The sequence below is a fragment of the Corvus cornix genome, chromosome 1 (genome assembly GCF_000738735.6).
Source record: "Corvus cornix cornix isolate S_Up_H32 chromosome 1, ASM73873v5, whole genome shotgun sequence".
Lineage (NCBI taxonomy): Eukaryota > Metazoa > Chordata > Aves > Passeriformes > Corvidae > Corvus > Corvus cornix.
The window spans coordinates 25980187-25988204 of record NC_046332.1 but is presented as its reverse complement, the minus strand read 5'-3'; positions in this window follow the sequence as shown (position 1 = coordinate 25988204).

The window sequence follows — 8018 nt, the reverse complement described above, 5'->3', positions numbered from 1 at the left end:
GTCACAGACATCCCACTTCCATCCTCAAGACAGTGGTTAAATTTGAAAAGTACTTTATTTGAAATAAAAGCTCTATTTGAAGTTGCCTTTTTCCATGATTAGTAATCGTCTGTGTGTGTGTCACCATCCTGTTTTTCCTAAATGTGTGTGACATGATTCTGCCAGTGCCTAGAAAGCAGGGAATTGGGCAAGGTGAGAGAATTCACTGCTCCTGTTGAAAAACTCCTTTAGAAATTTTGGGTTGGTTTGGTTGGAGGGAAGGTGGAGACCAAATGACTGAGACTTTGTCTTGGCATGGGAACAGCCCACCCTGAGAAGTAGGGCATTGGCTTCCTCAAAGCAGAACTGATTTTGCTATGACTGTGTGTGAGCTCTGTGAAACTGTGGACTCGGCAGAGGTTTTAATTTGAGGATAAAGCACATAAGCAAGTTACAATGAGAAAAGCTTCATGCGTGACCAGAGCCTACTGAAATCTCTGAGCAAGGGCCTTGAAGCTACCTTGATTTTATCATGGACTAGGAACACAAGGCTGCTGCTGAGGAACTGCTGTGTTGCAAATTCAAAACCTGACTTGCCACTTGGAAAGTGTTTATATGTAAAATCCTTAGGTAATTTCTTTATCCGGAACCCATTCTATTCAGGAAAGTCTGGAATGGCGTGCTTTACTTAACTGTGTACTTGACCCATAGAAAACTCTGGGACTTGAGCATGCTTTAATAAGTAAGACAGTCCAAAATCAATCTAACATAGTCTACTTATGTCTGTGTTGCCTCTGCTGTGTTGCTAATAAAGTGTGTGACCGTTGGAACAGCTCCAGATTCAGATTCTGTATCTTTTAGTGAAATCCAGAGACCATTTCTTGCTGCAAGCTTCTTCTCAAATCTTTTTGCTACCTCTCTTCCACATTTGGACCATGCACAGAAAAAAGAAAAAGAAAAAAGAAAGAATAAAAAGTGTATGAGTTTTTATTCTCTTGCTGGTACTGACAGAAAGACCTGTAATGGTAACTGTGGACTTACTCTTCTCTAGGGATCTCCAAACCCATCCTGCCTGGTAATTTCTTTACAGGAGCATAAGCATCCCAGGAGGCCGGTGCCTTTACTAACAAACCTCAGATCTCAAAACTGCCTTCAGCCTCATCAACCAGGTGCTTTTGTGCCTTTAGCTAATAGCTTTTCTCGTAGCAGAACCTTGTTCAACAAAATTGTAGGTGGTGGTTGGCTCTTTTCCAGAGCAGTGCAGCAACATCTCAGCTGTCCATGCTCACAGCCAGTGCAGATCCACATGCACCTGGCAGGGGAGAGTTGCTGATGTGGCTCAGTGCCTCACCTCCAGCTGTAGCAGCCCCAGATGCCTGGGGAAGGGGACTGTGGACACAGCAGAGAAGAGCCCTTTCCTTGGAGCTGCCCTAGATCCTAGGTAACAGTGGGGGACACGGGTACCCAGTGTCTAAAGAGAGCGGAAATTTAAGATTTAAAACCCCCATAAGTATCTGATGAGCACCAGAGTGCGTGAGCTGCACCATCTCACATGAGTCTTTCAGCTGGCTCAGTAGTGTATGTTCTTTTCTCCCTTACTTCCTTAAATGCACAGACACATCAGGGAGTGCTGCACACTGCTGTATATGCCTAAGAGGCATTCTGGAAGAAGTTTTAGCAGGAAGAACCACGTTATCATATACATATGATCCTCACCTCACATAACCCTTTATAAGCACCATTCCTTGCAACAAAGTCTTACATAACCCACAAAATGACAGGCAAGAGAGGAGGGGAAGGTGGAATGAAGGCTCTATGGACAGTAGGCAGTCTTTTTCCTACCTTTGACAAGTGTGTGAAGCTTTGAGGTGTCTGTTTTCACTTCTTACATACAGTCTACCCTGCCTGATCCCAGTTAGTGGATAGAGTGGCACTTCCATGCTGCACTGTGATCAAGAATTGGCTTGGCTGCTATGCAGGGAAGATATTGAACACAGTGGATGGGGAAGAACAACTCCGTGTAGCAGTTGTGGCAGTTCAGACATGTCCTGACCAGCCTTATTCTGTTCTGGCCAGTGATTCGAGCACAAAAGTTCAAAAGCCAGTGGCTAGAAGAGCTGCAAACTAAGCTGCAGCTTGGTGTCTTTGGTTGTCCTCAGCTACAGTTTGCACTACAAGGTATTTAAAAATCAGTCTCTCTCTGAAATTACCTACCCTTTATTTTGACTTTAAAAAATCAGCTGCATGCCATGCATATCCAATCTTTGGAAAAGCAGAAAGTGTCAATGAAGTAATAAATATGAGGTGCTAAGACCAATTTTTCATGATCGGTTCCTTGCTGTGGAATCTACATTGTCATGTAATTTTTTTCCTCATCAGCTCTTAGAAATGTTGCATTTAATCCACACAAACAATTTAATTCCTCTCCTGCCCAGTGGTGACAGATGAAAGTGATTATTCTTGATATCCTGCCTCCCTGGCCTAACTTTGGAGTTAGCTCAACTTTTATTACAGTTTGGACTAAAGAGGAATGTTTTTTCCAACTGACTTACTCTGTGTTTCTCTCCTGCTGAAGGTAAATGCACCATTACTTAGTGCTGCAGGTGTTATTAGTGCTTTGGAGCCATTAGGAGAAATGCTGCAGTATTCTCTTGCCATGCCATGATACAGCCATGAAATGCAGAAAGATTTCAGTGCTTTAAGCTAAAATCACAGATGCGGAAGTATTATTTGAATGAATAACAGTATCCAGGTTTTATTTTAGCACTCAAGCTCTATACTAAAACAGGAGAAAGAATGGTAAAACTTTATTTATTATTTGGCAAACACAGAGATGCTAGAGCTGAATGAGAAAAGTGAGGGTTCAGACTTGGTCAGTGACAGGTACAACTAGATCTGTGTCTATAAACTGAGTTGCATGAAAGCAGTGTCATATGGTTTTATTGGAGTATCTGTGCTGCTTAAATTCCTGTGTCTGCAAAGGTCTGGCTCATGGGCAGCCAGTTTTTTGCCCCACTTTGAGGGCAGAAGGAGCAAATGAGGGTGTTACCTCACAGCACTTCACCATTTAGATGCACAGGCATGATTCCATCTCATATACTCATATACTCAGGACTATAGCCAGAAGTGAAGCTTTGCATTTTGGGCTAGTGAGGAAGCCTGAGTGTGTATATCCTGAGCCCTGAATCCTCTGTACATAAAACAGGTATGGCAGAAGCAGTGTCAGTAGCAGCAGCAATATATGTCTGCTTCCAAGCTAATGAACCGCATCGTGGCATTTCACTGTGAGAAGAAAGTGTTCTCCATGACAGCTCATAGCATCACTGAGGTCACACACTGTGAACATATTTTCCATATTTTATTTCACACTGTCTCAGTGTGATGCTGGCAGTTCTGATAAAGCAGAGTGGCTTGGATGAGTCAGGGAGGCTGCATGATCTGGAAGCTGTAAATTGAATTCTATTACAGATTACTTTTCCTGTCATCTTTGCAGCATGGCTTTTATATATATATAAAAGTTTCCTGCACTGTCAGTTATCATAAAAGTTTGAGGATTTGGGGTGCCTTTATTATGTTTTTGAAATGAGATTATAGAGGCCTTGGTATTGTAGAGGACAAAGCTGCTGAAAGACTGTGCTTCATAAGGGATAAAGATATGTCCTAGACAACTTTATAGCTCAGAGATATTATCTTCTTTCAGAGTAATGTATATGGTGAAGGCTGGAGTTTATTTGTCAAGTCTTCCTGCTATTAATGATATTTTGTGTAGCCCCATTCTCTTGATGTTCTCAAAGTATTTTGATTAAGCTTTTTGAACCACCCTGTTGAAAAATAGAAAAGGGTAAAACCCTTTGCACAGCAGGTGCAGTGATCTGCCCAATGTCCACCAGTACCTCAGGGCTAGAAAGAGATTTTAAACTCCAGCATATAGACTGGGGTTTAAAATCCTACTCTAGTCCTGGGAAAGCACACATTATCCCAACCTTTTCTTTCTGCTACTTCCCTACAGAGATGCTGGTTCAGCTTCTACTTTGTGTAGCTCTTTCCATGTAAAAGGAAAGCTACTACTTAAGATTCTGTGATACTGGAAGATACTGCAGAGCTGTTTTCTCTTTGGAAATAGCTGTAGAAAATTCTGATATGATACCACCTGGAATTTGCTGTGGAGAAAAAAAAGTGCTAGCTGCAGTCCTATTTTTTCAAGTTAACATAATAAGCCTTTGAATTGCTTTTGTAATAGCTTCCTTCCTGCACGTGTAATATTAAATTATGGATTAAGTAAAAGAAGCAAACAGAAAAGCAAAACTTAAGTCACAAAGTCTCTGAGGAAATGGTAAGAAAGCTGCACTGAAACATTAGTAAAGAAACAACTGAAACAAATTTTCCTGGTCTGGGAAAACATCTAGATGCCATGATAACTCTTTTCCTTCTATGAGTCTGAGATCTATTATTTTGAAAACTCAATTTTCAGGTAATCAGCAGACAACTGTTTCATAGATTGATCATCATTGCTAAATCAGATTACCCCCAAAAACTGCTCAAAAGCAGCAGTCACAAACTTTTGTGACAAACCTCCTGCTCACATAAAGCTTTGAGTAGGGAAAAGCTGGAGACTGGAAAAGAGCTGAGTAGTGCAAGGGGAGGCATCCTTCTCAACAGCAGGGTTTGTACAGACATCCCAGAATGGCTACCCAGAATACTCTGGTGTTAAAAACCCCAAGAACCAACTGCCATTGTTACAGACTTCCACAGATCTGTCTCCAGAAGTAATTTCAAATAGATTTACTAAAGGATATTCAACCAGCTCTGATACAGCCATTCTTCAACCATGGGCAGGAGGAGCTTGGTAACTTGACTATTAGGTACATATTGTACAAAGTCACGCACAGCTTATGAACAGAAATTGATGCTTTTTTCACTGTTGTTGTTCAGATCCACTAAAATTGAACCTGTTTTAATCCTAGTCAAATTCAGGCTTTTGTCACAGCAGAGGTATAACTGCTCCTCCCTACCCTGCTCTTCATGCTGTAAAAGTTGCCCTGTTGTAGTAACCCTTACCATTTATGTTAATAAATTCAGTCCCTAAAGTTGTTGTGATTACAGTGACCCTTCCAGGATCTTTACAGTATAGAAAACACAAGTTGATGAGTGTTTGCCATTACAGTTTCCCATGTCAGGACTGGGCAGGGTACTTTCCAATTACTTGTTATTGCTAAAAGCAAGGTGTCTTTTATGAGTGCTTTTTGCTAACAAAGTCTGTTCTTGTTGCTGTAGCTGCTGTTACCACTCTTTCAGCATATAAGCTTGAAATCCACACCAAATCTTTAGTTCCAGTCCTGTATTAAGCCTAGACAGTCAGGGTACAGTGTCTGAAGGTGAAGCTGCCAAAAGAAATTAAAAAAGCCTCGAGGATACAGGAAATTCAGGTGGCATTGATTCAGGAGAGAGCCAGATGCTTCAGGCTGAGTCAGTGCTGAAGCTCCTCACAGACTTGCAGGCAGCATTTTGCCAGGACCTTTTCATACGTGAGCTGAGCAGCTGAATCCCCTTTTCATCACTCATCCTCTTTGTGTGTGTGTATGTGTGTGTAGGCTTTAGTATAAAAATTTATATTAAATAATAATTTAATAGTTATATTTAATCTTTGAGCTAAATTCAAGCTTGGCTATCTCTGTGCTTTTGTTGGTTTGCCCCTGATACAGCTGGAGAGCTTTCTTGGAAGAGCAGTCATCACCAGATAAGCAGAGGCAGAAATGTTCTAAAATTTTTGACTCCTCCAGAAAGAGACTTTTTCTCCAGTGGTCTGATTGGACATTCGAGTGAAATCGCTACTAAACACATAAGGAATTTTGTATATGATAAATTACCCCCTCCTTCTTTCAACTTTTTTTAAGTTTGGCCTCAAAATATGTAGCTTCAGCTGATTCTTGAAGCCCTGAGAAAGTCCTTTGTGATAAAATGTGTAAGAAAAATGTTACATTTAAAAGTAGAAGTTACAAGAAGCAATCAAAGTATTATTGAGGTACTCTTCATAATCTGAGAAGAGATACAACAGAGGCACCAGTCCAATTTTTTTAAAGTCCAACACAAAGTTTGTTTCCATGCAAAGCTTGGTTGCTTTTATTTCAGTTTCATCCATGGGACACCTTTTAGAAATGGCCACAGCAGACAGCTGCAGCATTTTCAAAATCCATGGACTACTGACCTGAGGCTTAATATGGGCCACCCTTTTCCAGGGCTGTGACTGTAGGTGGCCGATTGAACAGTATCAAGATATCAGTCAGCTGGGATGCTTGTCATGGAAACCATCCATTGTGGATGGGGAGCAGATTCCTCCGTCAGAGAATTTTGGTATCATTAGAAAGTTCTCACACGGCTTTCTCCAGCACAGTCTGTGACCAACAGTTCATAGCATCACTCTGAAATGCTGGAGGGGAAAATCTGAACTAATCACTCATAATAACTCTGCACAAGCCCACGGGGTAAGTCTGAGGTCAGGGCTGAACTGATCTTTTATTTGAGAATGGCAGTAGCTGTAATGCTGTAAAACTTGCTGGTCATGGGAATGGGCTGAACCAAAGCCAGTTATTTCTGAGCTAGATAAGGGGGAAAAGAGCTGAGAATGTGACTTAGAAGTATCTCAGTTTTACATGCAAAGGACCCTATCTCTGCACAACCTTTCAGGCCTATGCAAAGTGAATGCTGAGTAGGAACACTCAGAGCTCATGATGTTTTATTCCAGTTTTGTGCTTTCTTTGTGTAGGCTTCTTTGTGTCAAAATAAAATTTTAAGAGTTCAAAATGATTTTGCTTTAACAGTCACTAAAGTCAGGTGCTGTCTGGCAGCCCCTGTTATGTGGGAAATTAAACGAGATGCTTACTTGGTCCCTTTTGGCCACGTACTTTGTGAATTTGGATAGCTGGAGTGACACTGAAATCTGGCTCCCAGTGCCCTCCATCCATTTTGCATTCTAGTCGTGAGAGTGGTGAGAATGATTTCTCTTTACTGTTTTGCTTTTGAGGTGCTACAGATGGTGGGGGGAAGAAGTGGAGACAGGAAGAGAAGATCTGGGGAAAGGGCTTCTGCACCCTGTCACTATAACTCATTGTGATCTGACCTTCTGGATTTTCAGCCCCACTCAGCCATCCATCACTCCTCATGTGACTGTCACCTCATATTGTAATTAGCAACTGCCAGCCCCAGAGATTTGACAGTGAAAGTGAAAAAGTCCCAGAAGCTCATTGCCAATTTAAAATTAACCCTGTCATTAGAGGACAGATTGTCCTGCTCCAGAAGCAGCTCCTTGGCATTTGCACCAAGATAATACCACAGTCTTGCAGAGGTATCTGGCTCCTTGACTCACCCTGCCTTGTTGTCCTTGTGTCCTCCCAGCTCCCAGGCTGCTTCACCCTCCCTCCTCCCTACATGCCTCCCTCTTTGCTGCCTATGAGAACCGAAGCTGCTAATGAGAGTGCTCAAGCCGGCAGTCCCAGTGTCTGGGGGTGGATGATAAATTTGGCTTTCTGTGGTTGTGCCAATTGAGGGCTGTCTACTCAGTTTCAGAAAAGACCCTACTGTTCCGTGCATGGCTCTCTCCTTCCCCTCCTTCTGGGACTTATCCCCCTGTGCCAGCACTGCAGAGTAGAAAGCCACTGGGGTCCCTGCCTCTTTGTGTGGCCACTGGTTCATGCTGCTGACTAAGGCTCCCTGTCTTTGTTGCTGTGGGTGTCTCAGCCAGGTGGATGAAAGCTAGATCAGATCTGCCTTCTCATGCTGCAAGTTCCTCACCTTCGCTTATAGACTTTCTCCAAGTGTGACTGGCAGCCGCTGTTGCCAAGTCCCTCTTTACACGGCATTTACGGATCTTGCTTCATTGTCTTTTAAGCAGGGCATGGCAACCTAAGGCATCAGCTGGAGGTCATCCTTGTTGTTACTTGTTCATCTAATTAGGTTCAACTCCTGCTCTGCTGCCGTACAGAGGTGACAGCACTGAGAGCTCACTGAAAGGTTGCCTTCCCCTGGGAAATATCTGGGGTTGC